The sequence below is a fragment of the Notamacropus eugenii genome, chromosome 5 (assembly GCF_028372415.1).
Source record: "Notamacropus eugenii isolate mMacEug1 chromosome 5, mMacEug1.pri_v2, whole genome shotgun sequence".
Classification (NCBI taxonomy): Eukaryota; Metazoa; Chordata; class Mammalia; order Diprotodontia; family Macropodidae; genus Notamacropus; species Notamacropus eugenii.
Window position 1 is genome coordinate 107,703,915 of NC_092876.1, and position 17,014 is coordinate 107,720,928.

The following is a 17,014-nucleotide window of genomic DNA, read 5'->3' on the forward strand; positions in this document are numbered from 1 at the left end:
GTTTCCTCATCTGTAAAACAAGCTAGAGAATGAAATGGCAAACCATTCCAGTATTTTTGCCAAGAAAATTCAAATGGGGTCATGAAGAGTCAGATGTTACTGAAAAAAATGACTGAACCCCTAGCCTCCACTACACGTGCTGCTGTTCTCCCCACTCCCACTGATCCCCCTCCATTATCCAATCAGAGTCCCTGCTGCTCAGCTGAAAGCATCTCTGAATCCAGGTATCAGGCACCTCAAGACTTGAGAGTAAAGAAAGTCAAGCCATAAGCATCCATTGACCTTGGTTGCCCTTATTATAAGTGTGTTTAGGAACTATCAGAAAGGTTTATTATTCCCACAAGTAGAGAGAACTTATAGGCATTGAAAAAATATATGTTGCTGCCTAAAGATGGAATGGGATTTCTGTTTGCTATTGGTCTGCTTTTTTAACCTAACTTCAGTTCTGTAGGCCTGACAGGGGCTGTCTGCCTAGGACCAACAGTAGGCATGAACAAGTATTCTCCTAATTGCCCTGTTTCTTCCACCACCGTCCCCCAATATATTTGTTGATTTTAAGAAATTCCATTTTGCTTATAGTCACGGAGACCCTCTCCACCTTTCTAACACCCCACCCCCACTAACTGTTTTCCCTCTAAACTAGGTAGAAGGATCTGAGGAGAGAGAAGGACCTAGGAAGGAAGCAGAGATAGTTGTTTCAGCATTTAATCTCAGGATTCTGTAATATTAGCATCTTCCTGAGCTGAAGGGGAGATACAGGCTCATCCTCCACCCACCTGTGAGTGGAATCTGCCGAAGGAAAGAAAGGTTACAATATCCCACCCACATAAACCTCCTTATGATTCAGAGGTATTTTATTAGAGTATTCCGAGAATAGCACGTGTGCATCATCAGTCATCACTCTAAACACCCTAAGTGGAGGGAGGAATTTCAGGGTTTAGCTTCATTTTGGAAAAGTCTCCTACCTTCCCTCACTGACTCCTAGAATCCCTTCTAGCACTACTCCCACACAAGGATTTCTTTTGAACATGGTGGCACTCAGATCCTGAAGTGAATGGAGGGCAGTTGTATTGTGGGTGGGGTTGGGGGCTGGAAAACTTGATCCATCAGAACCTCAGCTACTACCTAACCAGCCCCTTCCTTTAACAAGTGAGGAAACTGAAGCCCAGAGGGGGTCAGTGATTTGCCCAAGATCATGACACTAGTCACTGATAGAGTTAGGCCTAAGTCCAAGTCTCTTGGCACCAAAGATCCTTCCACTTCTCAACAGTATCTACAACCAATGAATTTTCACAGTCATATTTTGCCAAGGTTACAATTAAAATTAGCTTGCATTCCCTGTGCTCCCTCCATCCGGGTGGTAATAGTTGGCAAATCAGGGATGTTATTATTTTTTTTTAAATGGAATTAACACTCAAGAAGATACATTGCCATCTGCTTTGTTGCTGTACCCTAAGGATAACTGGGCTTTTCCATCTGACTTGTAACTGAAATATGCTCTATAAGAGTAGAGATTGTCCTGTTTTTCTATTTGTATTTCAGGCATTTAACACCATACTTGGTACATAGTAAACACTTACTAAATGTTTATTCATGCACTTATCCATGCTGGGTAAAGGAAGAAAGAAAGCTTGTAAGTCAAAATTTGGAGTTGACCTGTATGAAGGTATTCACTCTGAATTTTATTCTGAAAATGTTTATGAAGCCACATAATTAGGGGAATTAGAACCAGAAGCAAAGTCAGAAGACCTGATCTTGAGATCAAAGACCTTGAGTCTTGATTCTATCAGTTCCTAGCTTTAAGATTCTGAATAAGTCACCCTATCTGAGGCTTGGTTCCCTCATAAGTAAATTGGGGATAGTAATACATGTCCTACTTCTCAGGATTTGTGTGAGAATCCAATGAGACAATTGTTAAAAAGGGCATCCAACAATGCAGCCCCACCATTGAGATAAGATCATTTTCTAATGTGTTCCAAGGCCTCATAGAAGTAATTAGCACAGCGTCTCACTTGCTCCACATAGTTAGCATGGATAATTGAGACTGGCTTATTTTCTTTTTTGTATAATCTGTATCGTCATGGTAACTTAGCAGGAGTGTGCTGGAGCCAGCTCAAAAGAGCTCTCTGGAGAGCCAATTGTTAAATTTTCAATGTGATCAGCTATACCTTGGATTCAACAACCACTACAAATCAGGGCTTGACTTATTATTTGGTTGATTGTCTAGACTTAAGAAAGTGATGGAAAAAATATTAAAAATGGTGATTAAATTTAAATGTGCCATGCGTACATTTTCCCCTAACTATTAAACATTTATCAACACACCCCTTCTTCATAAGTTTCATAGGACTCCTATTTTCATTCCCCCTGCATCATTTTCTTTCAAAGCAATGGTGAATCAACATTTCTCAGGCAAGGATATGGCTCATTAAGTCTCTATAAAGGTTTAACCTTTTTGAAGACAGGCCAGATGGAACTAGCAGTAATGAGAGTGATTGGGTTTCTCTGGCTTTTGCAAGGGGATGACAAGATATAGTGTACATAGCCTAGGGGCTGTCATCGAGTTGCATCTCTGACATTGTGATATACAGTTGAATGCAGTAAGAAAGCAAACGGTAAAAATAGCTCTGTTTCTGCTCACCCTAATCATAGCAAATATGTTTTTCTTTGGTAGGTGAGCTGCTGTATTTTTTTAATTATTAAAAGATTGTTGGAATTGAATTTTGCTTGAAGTTGAACAGACCTGGGAAATGATGACAGATTGTACAGTCTTTGATGGCAGTCACCTGAGATCACCTTGACTGGCAGAATATACACCTCAAGCTGATGGTCTCATTCTATAAGGTTGGTAATATTTTTATACCAGGAACATGTGGCAAGAATTGTGTTCTCAATTCAATGGTGGTGGTGGTGATAGAGAACCTGGAATAAGTAGGCTACCACCCAGGATGTTTGGAGGAGCAAGAAGGAACAAAGCAAGGTAGAGCTCAGTTTGGGAAAATCTAAGCAGTTAATTAATTTAATTGATTAATCTTGCTCACTAGGTTCAAGTGGTTCTGATATGCTGAAGGACAGCAAGGACTTTCAGTACCTTGGACAAAAGCTACAGTCATACATTCCTAGTCAGGGTTCTCACTTCACTTTCAGGACTTCACACAGTGGAAATACTCTGCCCTTGTGACCTCTCCCTCTGATTGTCTGGTTACTCCTAGAACCTCCTCTAAGGAGGATGCCCAAGCCAGCCATGTCTTCATTCCTATTAAGGCTGTACCCCTGACTGACTGGACTTTTTCTACTATGCACTCACACCAGATGCCTTCATCTTTCTTCCTCATTTCCCTCCTCATTTTTAGCTTCCTTTTATGTGTTTTCTTCTCCCATTAGAATATAAGCCCCTTGAGGGCAAAGACTATCTTTCTTTCTGCTTTTATTTTTTACTCCCAATACTTAGTGCAGGGCTTAGCACAAAGTAAGTGCTGAATAAATGCTTGTTGATATGATTTATAAATTTTGCCTTTGAATTTAATTTGTTGTTGTTCAGTTGTTTCAGTCATGACTGATGCTTTGTGACCCCATTTGGGGCTTTCTTGGCAGTGGTACTGAGGGGTTTGCCAGTTCTTTCTCTAACTCATTTTACAGATGAGGAAATGGAGGCATTAAATGACTTGCCTAGGGTTCCACAGCTAGTAAGTGTCTGAGATCAGATTTGAATCCAAGAAGATGAGTGTTCCTGACTCCAGGACCAGCACTCCATCCACTGCATCACCTGTTTAAGGTGATAACTCTAAGAACTCTCAGTGCAAATACTAATTTTGGCTACTTTTCACCTGGGTTAGTAGGACCCATTCAGCCCTTATGGAATAAACCTCACATTATGTACATGTCCACATATTAGAAGAAAGGATCAGAAATTTGGAAACAAGGGTCCTACTTTCTGACCCTTTATTAACTTATATTGGGAGCTAGAACTATACGCCTCAGTTTCCTCATCACTGGAAATGATAACATTATTCTCTATTGACCAGTGATAGTTAAGGAGTGAAGTAGAACCAAGAACATAGCAAAGAGAGACCAAATATAGCACCCATGTTCTACCCACACTGTTTTCACACTGATAGCCCTTTCTAATTCGATTGTCACGAAAGTTTAATGTTTCAGTTCATAAATAATTCTGCTTCCTGGAATGATAAATAAGCAAGAAATCTTATCTTCTATTTTAAAAAAATGAGATGAGATACCTGCAAAGCTTCTGTGCTTCCCAGAAGGAAATTTCTATTTAAATTAGGGGATTGTCTTCTTGATTGAGTGGTCATCTTGTTCCCAATGGGAAAATTCCTTCCCGCTGTATTGGTTGGTATTTATTATCCTATGTAGAATTTCTCTGATTTCTGTTTTGTTATTGATTTTAATAAATGGGTTTCATTGATAAAAATAAATAGATAGATAAATGAACAAATGAATGAATGAGTAAACAAACCAATCAATCAGGCTTGAGCCCTCCATGACAATGGCAGTGAGTTGCTTAGATAATGCAAATCTGAAGTGAATGGGAGATATTTGTTCAGTATTCTCACCAAGAGGCCCTGATGATATGCAGGTGGAGGTGGGATGGCGAGGGCAAGGGGAGAGTGTAATGAATGTAGGGCTATTTGAATGTTTTATGTTTCTATATGTATTCATGGGTTCCTGTGTCTTTTGTATCTTATCCATTTTCTGTGTGGAAGAAATAAAAAGCTGTCACCTATCTGGAAACAAGTAAAACAGGCTTGCAGACCTATTCTCTGAAGGGAATATGGGTAAATAATCAGGGATCATCTTTAGCCAGGTCCCAAGAGGCAGGTTGGGGCTGGATGAGGGGTGGTTTGGGTGGGAGCAGTTCTTGTGCTATTCAAGTCAAGGACTGTAGCAAGAGGTATCTGCTCTACTATGCTAAGAGCTTTATAAATATTATTTCATTTGATCTTTACAACAATCCTAGGAAGTAGGTGCTATTATTATCCCCATTTTACAAATGAGGAAACTGAGGCAGACACAGGTGAAATTACTTTGCCCAGGGTCACATTGCTAGTAAGTGTCTGAGGCTGGATTTGAGCTCAGGTCTTCTCGATCCCAGGCCTAGTGCCCTATCCACTGTGCTAACTAGCTTCACCTGGTGGTGTACTGACATATAGTATAAACATCGAGAGATATCATATTCCAATGGAAAGGGCACTGGATTGGAATCATGTGTCATCTTTGTGACACCCATTTGAGGTTTTCTTGGCAGAGATACCGGAGTGGTTTGCCATTTCTCCAGCTCATTTTGCAGATGAGGAAACTGAGGCAAAGAGGGTTAAATGACTTGCCCAGGGTCACAGAGCTACTGAGCTTCTGAGGCTGGATTTGAACACAGTCTTCCTGACTCTAGGTCTAGTGCTCTATCCACTGTGCCACCCAGCTGCCTCCTGGAATCATGAATCCTAGGTTCAAATCCTAACTAGCTATAGAATTCTTGGCAAGTCACTTAATGCCAGTACCTCAATTTCCCCAGATGTAAAATGGAGATCATGATATTCAACATTCTTTATTTTAATCTCTGCTTATCTGTATCTGCCCACTGTAGATCATGAGCTCCTAGAAGACAGAATTCTTATGTGTCTGGGCAGGAATATAGAGAATATTCTGCAGCACCCCCTTACAACACCATATAGCGAAGGGTCGATATAGGATGCTGCTGAGAAACATCCACACATGCAGAAGCTTTCCTATAATATAGTCATGTATTTATAGATGGTTTTGTTGCCTGGAGCCAGAGCTTTATAGGTCAAACTAAGTTTCTTCAAAGGTTTGATGCTAACCTAATTTCATGGATGACATAAATTGGACAGTTATTCATACATAACAATACGTAATTGAGCTCCCTTCAAGGCTTAGTTCAGATGCCACTTCCTATATGAGGCCTTTCCCAATCTTTACAGTTGTCAGCATTCTTTTCCTACCCCTAGCCTGAAACTGCTGTGACTATATTTGCTATTTACTCATACATATATATATATGTATATATATACACACACATATACACACACGCACAGATGTATATGTATATATTTGTGTGCATGTGTGTGTATATGTATGTATATACATACACACACATATATATATATATATATACATATACATATATCACATATTAAAAAAGCAATGTGAGAAAATAGATGAAGAGACAGTGTTGGCTTCAAGCCCTGCCTCTGATTTATCCTGGCTGCCATGTGACCCTAAGCAAGTAACTTCACCTCTCTGTGCCCTAGCTAACTCTCAGACTATGAGCTTTTGAGTTTCCATACCAATAGTTCCCTACAAGCTTCGACCAAAAAATTGTGTGCGTGTGTGTGTGTGTGTGTGTGTGTGTGTGTTATCCCCCTCCCACTTCTTCCCCCATATTCAACTCAGCCTGCATGGAGAATATAAAGGTGGTAAGTCATTCCTTCACTCCATTGACTACTGGGTACTCAGTTATTTTCAGCTAAACATGGCCTCAGAGAAAGCATAGAGGTCTGAGGCTTAGCAGTTGAGTTCTAAACCTGTCTTTCTCTGCCATTGTGCTCCCCTAAGCAGCTGAATAAATGAATCCTGAATCTTATTAAGTATAAAATGAAAGCATAGAGCATATTTTAAAAAAGGGGATAATGAGTTGTTGCTCATGGGGATGGAAAGTTCATGTAAAAAATTAATTACAAATGCTTGCTGTTATCACCGTAATGATGATAATGTCAATTACAGCACGGAATTACTGTTGATGAAACTGGTCCAGAAATTGAACTTGGTGGGTGCAGCCGGCTGGTCCAAGCCTTGGGTATATTTGAAGGGCGTGGGGCGAATTGAAATTCTGTCTCATATAGACCACATCCTGAAACACCAAATCTATGACAAAAGTAGCTGTGTTTAAAAAGCTCCTGTAGGGCTCAGGACTCTACTGGGTAGCTGTCTTGCCAAATATCTTGAAGAAACTGGAAACTCCATTTAGAATCTATGTGTTTGGGGCTATAAAAAACAGACATGCAGGACACCTTAAAAAAAATAACAAAGGCTTGTCCGTTGTCCAGAGGGAGTTAAATCTAGTCTTTAGTGAGCTGCTTCAGAACTTTCCCTATTTGCACACAGGGATAAGAATTCCTCCTAAGGTCCTCTCTGGTGTGATTCTATTGTGTTAAGCTACTGAAGATATCATAGCTTCCCATCATTTCTCAGTGCTGAGCACCAGAACCCCCATCAAGGATCCCCACCAAGATTCTGCCTCATTGTCTAGTAAGTGATTCATGTCCAAGGTGCTTTTCATATACCATCTCATTAGGTATTGATTCTATTAGTCTCAGAGTCAGGAAGATCCAAGTTCAATTTCTGCCTCAGATAATTAGTTGTATGACCCTGGGCAAAACACTTCAGCTGTCTGCCTCAGTTTCCTCCTCTGCAAAAATGAGAATGATAATAGAGCCTACCTCCCAGGAGGATTATTATTATGAGGATCAAGTGATACAACACATAATAAACCTTTATATAGCATCATATTAATTTAATAATAATAATTTTTTTCATAATAATTTGCCATTATTATACCCAAGAACTCTATGAGATAAAAAGTATAAGTCTTGTCCTCACATTAGAGCCAAGCAAACAGGCCCAGAGAAATTATGAGTTGTCTAAGGCCACACAGCTAGTAATGTCAGAGTTGGGATTCACATCCACGTTTTCTAACTCTAAGCCTAATGAATGTGTTTTCCATAACTAGATGCTTTCTTATCTAAACATCTGAGTCTAAACACTCCATTGCCAAGAGGTCAGAGGTATAATTAATTATGATTGTATTCAGGTAGGTGAGGAGGGAGGATAGCATGCTGGAGCCTTCTCAAACTGGCTCAGAAGAGGTCATTGTTATATTTTCAGTGCGAGCATTTATACCTCGGTTGGTGAATGCCACAAATTTATTGTAAAATTTGTTAAAAAAAAAAGCTTACAAATGTTTTTTACAAAAATTTTTTTTGCAATTTTACAATTTTCACAAAAAAATTTTTGTTGATGATCTGGATTTAAGAAAGCAAAGGAGAAAATGTTAATATTGCAGATTAAATTTTAAAGTGTGTCGTGTTCATTTTTCTCCCAGAGTGCTGGTTGTTAGACTTTTACTTGCTTATACTGATACTCCAGCTAACCCTCTGGGAAGGAAGCCACCTTCTGCTAAAGTCAGCTGTTTTAAAAAAAAAAATACATTCATGCAGATCATGCAAAGAATGAGAAGTGGGTCTTTTACCTCACTGGCCTTATATTGATGGCCATGCAGGAAAAGTGGCTCTTTTCACACAGCTTCTGTTCATTCAAGCACAGATGACAGTAAACTGAGTGAACTGGAGGCAAAATTGTGAAGTCAGTGAAGATTGTTTTGAGCCGTGTGGTATTGTGGAGAAAGCCATGGAAAGGACAGAAGGTGCATCAGATACAAAGCTAGATATGTAGTCAAAAGAACTAAGTTCAAGTCCAGCCTCAGATACTTACTAGCTGTGTGACTGTGGCAAGGCATTTCACCTTTGTCTGCTTCCTTTTCTGTATAATGGGAATAATAATAAGAGCTCTTAGCTCCCAAGTTTGTTGTGAGGATATAGTTGAGATAATATTTGTAAAATGTTATGTAAACCTCAAAGTGCTATGTGAACATATTACTATTAGTTATCTGACGCCCCTCCTAATTCTAAGTACTACCATTTCCTTTCATTCACTTTTTCCCCCCAGGTTCAAGACAATGGTGACCTCTGATCTTTTCAGCCCCACTGGTCTCCTGCTGACCAACCCCTTTCAAATATTTACCTCCCATCCAAACAGGAGAGGCTCCTATTTCAGTCATTTATTTAGTCTTACTGAGTAATTGAATGATTACACTGGAGTGTTCAGTGCTTCTAATCCAGATGCTACCTTAACCACTAATTTTAAGTCTTTTATTTCTGACTGTTAAATGAAAGACTTTTTCCTCTGTGGAACGGATGATAAGGAGATATTCTTTGGCTGAGAGCCTGCAATCAGTCCACAGGTAAGGCTGACCTTGAAGATAAACCAGATTTACCCCTTTTATATGGGAGTCTCTTTTTGCCTCTTGCTCTCTTGAGCCTGGCCAGGCGACTCTGGTTGGAGATACTTATGAGAGTTGCTTGGGAGCCACGCTCTAAGAAGCATGTGTCAGTTGATAGTGGTTTCTTCTAGTCAACTTGATCTAGCCCAAATTTTCTCAATAGATGCCCTCCTTCCCAATCACCTTCCCTTTAGTATAATTTACCCACTACTTCCCCTAAAGTGTTAAGCATTCCCTCCCCTACTTACACACATTCTCTTTTCATAACTTTAAAACTGCCCTCTTCCCTAATACCACTCTTCTAATGTGATCAGTCATGAGCCCCCACTAGTATGCTTCCCATTAACAATTAGCCAGGATGCATGATTAACTCTTAGTAAAGGCATTTACTGAGACGGTATGGTAAAACCAGAGAAATCTATGAGTGTGTTCTGGGGCTACTGTAATCTGAGGCAACTAGGCAGGATGGTGGATACAGAACTGGATTTGGAGTCAAGACAAGCTGAGTTTGAATCCCGCTTCAGACACTTACTAGCTGTGAGACCCAGGGCAAAACACCTCTCTTACTGGTACTCCAAAATTGTGGAAATTCACAAATGAACTGAACTGAACTGAACTTGTTCTCATGTCTTCTTCTAAGGCAGAGAGGTTCTTAACCCGGGGTGTAAGGGCTTGTTTCCTGTTTTTAATTTCTTAGTAATTGTATTTAAATGCAATTGATTTTCTTTGAAATCCTATATGCTTTATTTCATTCATTTAAAAGCATTGACCAGATTCCCAAAGGGGAACCATGACACAAAAAAAGGTTAAGAACTCTGCCTGCAAACCCACCGATTTTTATAATTTTTGGCATACTTCCTTTTAAAGTAGATTAAACAGTTCACTTTAAGAATTTTTTTGAAAACTTACTTGCTTCTCTAGTATCACTGGGCTAGTCTGAATATGCAGGTCATTGTCAAAACTGATGGCTGTTCCATTCTTATTTTCAGGAGCCATGACATAGTTCTTATTGTTCTAGACAACAGACAATTCCATGTCTCTAGAGGAGTCAGTTGGCTAGAGGAGCAGGTTTGTTGATGACTGGATCATGTTTGTAAAGGCATTGGAAGGCCACAAAAGAGAACAGATCTTACCAGTGTTGTTAGAAAACTCTTGACTTGTACTCCTCTGTACCCTTTGCTACAAAAACAAACTGAAGCAGTTCAAAGGGAATGCTTTTATGTGCAAATCTTGTTCAACCCTTTACTGGTAAGTGTGAGTAGATTTTTTTCCCCTTGGGCTTAATTCAACTCATTCCTAAGGATAATCCATGCTGAGGTGGTACCATAATAAACTGAGAGTAGCCCCATAACTTCAACAAGTAAAAAGAATAAGCCATCTCAGCAGGGGCATGTTTCAGCATCTCTTTTCTTCCCCAGACACTTTGCTCTTGGATGGTCCTACTATCCCCAATTCTAGGTCAGGAATCAGTTTGTTATTTTTGAAAATGGTCAGTAACAAGCTTTTTCCTATTCCTTCACTGCTCATTTCTAAATCTATGTGCATCCGGCAGCTGGTAGCTATGAAACAGGAAGGTTTTTATCCAGGCAAAAAGACCAAAATATCACAGGCATAAGTAGGCTCAAGCTGATGAAAAAGAGAAGAAAAAAATGCACAATTATCTTTTGCTACGTAATTTTAAAGGAAAACTTCAGTCCAGTCAGTTGGAGCAGAGTTATGAGTCATCCTGGCATCAGAGCTCTAAGCAGAAGTGAGGCAAGAGGGGCCAGAATCAAGGCTCTGTTTTATATAATTTTCATTTCTATGCAAAGGACTATTAAAATAGCTCATGAGATCAGGCAACAGTTTAACTCACTGTTCTCTATACAATTTCAGACAAAGTACATGAAATCTTTTCTTGTCTAAGGCTTTACAATCACTGATCAATTAAAAGACCATTGTAGACATTGTAGACCTATGATGTGTGTGTGTGTTCATCCTTCATTGACAAAGAAGACCATGCCATCAGAGAATTAATGACATGACTCGCAGTTGTCTTTGTTTTGAGTGAGGGAGGTCTGTGCAGGTCACCAGCCTCACTTCCCTTCAGAGTCATCTGAATCCAGTGACCAGATATTCATCAGGATGACTGGAGATGACCCAGGATGAGGCAATTGGGGTTGTGACTTTCCCAAAGTCACACAGCTAATGAGTGTCAAGTATACTGGAGTAATGAATGACTTCCTGGCCAAGGACAGAGAACTTTGCCTCAAAGTCCTGGAAGAATAGGTTTGGTTAGGTGATTTAATTAAGTTGATTTGGAACTTAAAGAGGGGAAGACCAGATTCAATAATGTGGAGGGCAGGATATGTAACATAGAAAGAAGTATATAGTGAAAGTGGTGGCCAATAATTCCCAAGTGAAAGCAATATATGGAAGAAGGCCAGGGACAATACTGACAACCTCAGAGAACTATGTATTAACACCCAGAGCAAGGGCAAGGCAGTTAACTCAAAGTATTAGTGCCAAGGAGGACAGTGTTATCTCTAAGGCCTTATTGGTTTTTGGGCTACTGTAGGTATTCTGGGGTTTTCTGTGTCTGTGAATACTTTTGAAGATTTTGTGCCTTCCACATTTTCTCTTTTGTGAAATAAAGGCCATTCTGTAATCCAATATGTATTTATTACCTTGAGTATTTGTATGAGACCTGGGGATCTACATTTGTGGAACACTAGGCAGGAGCTATATTTGGAGATTCTCCAAAGTAAACTCTTGATGGGAGCAAAATTATCAAAAGAGAATACGAACTTTTTGGGAGACTCAGGAGTTTGGACTTAATCCATATAAAACTAGATTTTACAGGGATCTGCATCATGGGATGGCTGAGTAGGATGGGATTTATTATTAAAGTGTTGCAATGGAAGTAGTTTTCCCCTCCAACACTTTGATCTCTACCCTTTTCACTTTTTCTCTAAATTTTCTTTTAGTGTGTTGCTCAATTATATGCCAAGAAAACTGACAATTTAAATGAAATGGACAAATATTTACAAATATTGAAAATTCCTAGACTAACAGAACAAGAAATAGAGAATCAAAATAATCTAATCTAAGAAAAAGAAATTGAACAAGCAGTAACTGAACTTCTAAAGGAAGTACCATCCTCCCTATCCCCTACAAGAATCAGGTAGATTTTCAAGATAATTCTGTCAAGCATTCAAAGAACAAATGCTGCTAACATTATACAAACTATTTGCAAAAAATAAGAAAAGGAATCCTACAAAATTCTTTCTATGATGAAAATATGGTCTTCATACTTCTACCATAAAAGTCAAAACATAAAAAAAAACTATAGACCTATTTCTCTAATGAACATTGACACAAAAGTTTTAAATAAAATTTTAGCACAGAAGCTACATCAGTATATAAAAAAGATTATGCAGTATGACCAGGTTGGATTTACATTGTCAATGTAACATTGGTTTAGTATTAGGAAAACTTTGATAAACAAATACACTAGAAATTAGGAAAACTATAAATAAATAAATAAAAATCATATTATATCACTAGATGTGGGGGGTAGGGGAAGAAACTTTTGACCAAATACATCATCCATTTCTGTAAAAGCACTAGAAAAAATACAGGAATAGATGTACCTTTCCTCAGCATGTAGGTATCATTCATCTGAAGCCAAATCCCAGCATTATACGTAATGGGGATAAATTAGAAATCTATCTAATAAGATCAAGAATAAAGCAAGGATGTCCAGTATCATAACAGTGATTTTTCTAAAACTCTGGTCTGATCATGTCACCTCCATATTCAGTGAAGTCTAGTGGTTCCATATCACCTTCAGTATCAAATATAAAATGCTCTATTTGGCATTCAAAGTCCTTCATAACCTCTAACCTAGTCCCTTCCTATCCTTCCAGTTTTCTTACACCTTACAGGCTCCCATGTACTTTTTGATTCGGTGACAATTAATTCCTTGCTGGCCCTCATCCAAGAAGTTTCCTCACTTGACTCCAGGCATTTCCATTGGCTGTGCCCGATGCCTGGAATGCTCTCCCTCCTCATCTTCATCTCTTGGTTTCCCAGGCTTCCTTTGAGTGCCAGACTTCCTTCCATAGGAAGCTTTTCCTGATCTCTCATAATGCTGGTGCCCTCCCTCTGTTAATTATGTCCCAGTTATTCTGTATACAGTCTGTGAATAGTTGTTTGCATATTGTCTCTCCCATTAGAATGTGACCTCTTTGAAAGCAGGGGCTATCTGTAACCTTTTTCTGTATTCACAGTGCCCAGCATCTAGTAGGTGCTTAATAATTGCTTATTGAATGATCCTTTGTCTATATTACCTCAATTTCTTTTTTCACGCCTTATTGCTGCAGCTGCTACTTCTAGCCCTATATCAAATAGTAGTATCTGCAAGTGAATAATCATTTTTTATGTGTCTACTCTGTACGAGGTACTGTAATAGGTACTGGGAAGATAAAGAAAGGTAAAAGTCAGTCCCTGCTCTCAAGGAGCTCACAGTGTAATGGAGGTGACAACATTCAATCAATCATGTAAAACAAGATATATACAGAATACATTGGAGAAAACTAATAGAGGGCGAGAGAATTGAGGGGATTTAGGAGAGCAAGTGGTTAATGGTGGGATTTGAGTGAACCACACAGACTCTATCTTGTGGTTCAATTCAGGAGCATACTCAGTTCCTTTTCAAATCAATTATGAGTCCAATCCAACTTCTATCCTGTGAGAAAACTTTATTCAGTTGTGGGAATTGGGAGAAAATGTTATTGCATTGTTTGAACCCAACCCTGCCTGGAGAGGAAGCCGGACCACCCCTATCTGTTGTTTAGGAACTCTTAACCAAAGACTTAAGTTATGCTGACCAGAAACTCAGATCCAAAGACAGGGAGTTTTCTCACAACTGTACATCTCAAGCAGTTCATATATCTTCTCTGAAGACTAGTCCCATACTGGTCAATCAGTTATTGTTTTTATGTTCCTTTGTTTACAAACACTCGGCAGGAGTGAGACACATCTTTTTCAACATTCAGGGAATTGTACCTGTTCATACTCTCCTTCCCAGCTTAGAAAGTCCCTAACATTTCCTCCAATTAGAAAACAAAAAACCTAATGCCGTATTGTCTCCTTTTAGTTAACTGATCTTATTTGATTGTTTTTGATGTGTCTTTTGATGTGTCTGTCTCCTTCTGTATTCGAGGTCCATGCCTAAGTTGAGGTGGTCTGGTCCCAGTTTTTTGGGCAATTGGTATGCATTGCTTAATAAATTAATATGCTTGGTAGACTGAACCTTTGTTTTCCTCAGTTATTTCATCTTTTGTCCACCACAAAGGAAAGCATTAGCATCATGGGGTAGAGGAAAGGTTTCATGCAGAAGGAAGGATTTTAGTCGGGACTTAAAGGAAGCTGGCTGTGCTAGGAAGCAGAGATCACGAGGGAGAGCATTTCAGGTATGGGGAGAACTGCCAGTGAAAATATTTGGAGTAGCAAGGAAGTGAGCTTCACTGAATCAGACAGAGTTGTGGGGGGGGAGTGAAAGATAAGAAGGCTGGAAAGGAAGGAAGGGGTCAGGTTGTGAAAGACTATGAATGCCAAATAGAGGATTTTATATTCCATCCTGCTGATGAGAAAGGGCAGAGAGTGACATGATCCCATCTGAACTTTAGGAAGATCAGTTTGACAGCTAAGTGGAGGATGGATTGGAGTAGGGAGAGACTTGAAGTGGGGGAACAACCAGTAGATTATTGCAATAGATCAGGTATGGATTGAAGAAAGTCTACTCCAGGGTGGTAGCAGTGTTAGAGAAGAGAAGGGGGTGTATGCAAGAGATGTTACAATGATAAAATTGATAGGACTTGGCAACAAAGTGGATATGGGGAGGAGAGAGTGAGGAGTTGAGGATATCACCCAGGTTTAGAGCCTAGGGGACTAGGAGGTTAGTAGTACTTTCAAGAGTAATAGGAAACTTCAGAAGGGGAAAGGGTTTGGAGGGGGAAAGAAAATGAGCTGTTTCTGATAGTATTTCTGTAAATTACCAATAAAATTCAATAAGGTGAGTTAGAAAGAAAAAATCTAATTAAAATAACTTCAGAATATATAAAATACTTAGGAGTCTATCTACCATGGCACAGGCAGGAACTATATGAATATAACTACAAAACACTCCTAGAAAAATGAAGATAGACATAAATAATTGGGGAGATACCCAGTTAGGGTAGGCTGAGTGAATTTATTAAAAGTAACAGTACTACCCATGTTAGTTTACCTATTCAGTGTTGTGCCAATCAAACTGCTAATAGATTTCTTTACAGAGCTAGAAAAAATAATAAGGAAGTTTATCTGAAGGAAGAAAAGGTCAAGAATCTCAAGGGAAATAATAAAAGAGAGAAGAGAGAAGGGAGATGAGAGAGAGAAAGAGAGAGAGAGAGAGAGAGAGAGAGAGAGAAGGAATGGGACCTACCAGTAGCAGATCTCAAATTATACCATGAGACAGTAATCGTCAAAATGAATTGTTACTGGTTTAAATGAGAAATTTATCAATGAAACAGATTAGGCTTGGGACAGAGAAAAGCAAATGGACACCACAGCATATTATTCGATAAACCAAAAGATCCTAGTTACTGGGGTCAGGACTCACTACAGAACAAAAACTGCTGAGAAAACTGGATAGTAGTCGGGCAGAAAGTAACTTTCAAGCATCTTATACCACATGACTTATACATAAAGGGTGATGTTTTAAATAAATTGAAGGAGCAAAGAAATAATTGCCTTTCAGATATATGAATAGAGGAAGAGTTCATGACCAAACAAGGTATAGAGATGATCTCAGAAGATAAAATGGACATTTTTGGTTACATAAAATTTAAAGAGGTTTCACACAAACAAATCTTGTCCAGTTAAATTTGAAGGAAAACAGATAACTGGGAAAAAATGCTTGTAGCAACTTTTTTTTTTATAAAGGTCTCATTTTCAAAATATATTAACAAATGTTTCAAATTCATAAGAATAAGAGCCATCTCTCAATAGATAAATGGTCAATAGATATGAGCAGGCAGTTTTCAAAGGAAGAAATCTAACTTCTCGATACTATTAGAAGAAATCCTTCCACTTGCCAATTAGAGAAATACAAATTAAAGCAGTTCTGAGGCTTTACCTCACACCCTTCAGATTAGCGAAGACGACATAAAGGAAAATGGCAACTATTGGAGGGGCTTTGGAGAAACAGGCACACTAATGTACTGTTGGTGGGGCTGTGAATTATTTTAGCTATTTTGAAAAGCAGTTTCAAGCTACCGTCACTAAACTCTCCATATTCTTTGACCCAGTAATGCCATTACTAGGTCCATACCTCAAGGAGATCAAAGAAAGAGGAAAAGGACAGACCTATACAAAATTATTTTTGGCAACTTTTTTGTCATAGCAAAGAATTTGACTATTCTAAAGGGGTGCTCATCAAATGGGGAATGGCTGAGCAAATTACAGTGTATGAATGTAAAGAATCTTGTATTATAAAAAATGATGAAAGGAATAGGTTCAGAGAAACCTGAGACTTTCACGAACCTGGAAAACAATGTGTGTAACAATACAATAAGGAAAAACAACTTTGAAAGACTTAAGAACTTTGATCAATGAAATGACCATGTAGGATCCCAGAAGATCAAAGAAGTGTGGTATCCACACAATGACAGAGCTGAAGGGATCGAGATGAAGAATAAGGCATACATTTTTGAACATGGCCAATATGGGAAATTTATTGTACTTGATTACACATGTTTGTTACAAGGACTTTATTTCCCTTTTTTTTTCTGCCTTCCAATTTGGGAAAGTTTGCAAGAGAGGAAAGATTAGGAAAAAGATAGCAAAAAAAAGAGGGAGAAAAGAAAAAGAAAAGGAAGAAAAGAGGATTATTGTTGC

At 38.8% G+C, this 17,014-nt stretch overlaps 1 long non-coding RNA gene across 1 annotated transcript in view; it reads left to right on the forward strand.

Moving 5' to 3' along the window:
• The window catches only part of LOC140505022 (uncharacterized), a 98,706-nt gene that overhangs the window by 55,120 nt on the left and 26,572 nt on the right, over positions 1-17,014 (forward strand). The window contains exon 2 of the long non-coding RNA XR_011967317.1: positions 2,675-2,844. This is a non-coding gene — a long non-coding RNA (uncharacterized lncRNA). The remainder of the gene's footprint in view (positions 1-2,674; positions 2,845-17,014) is intronic.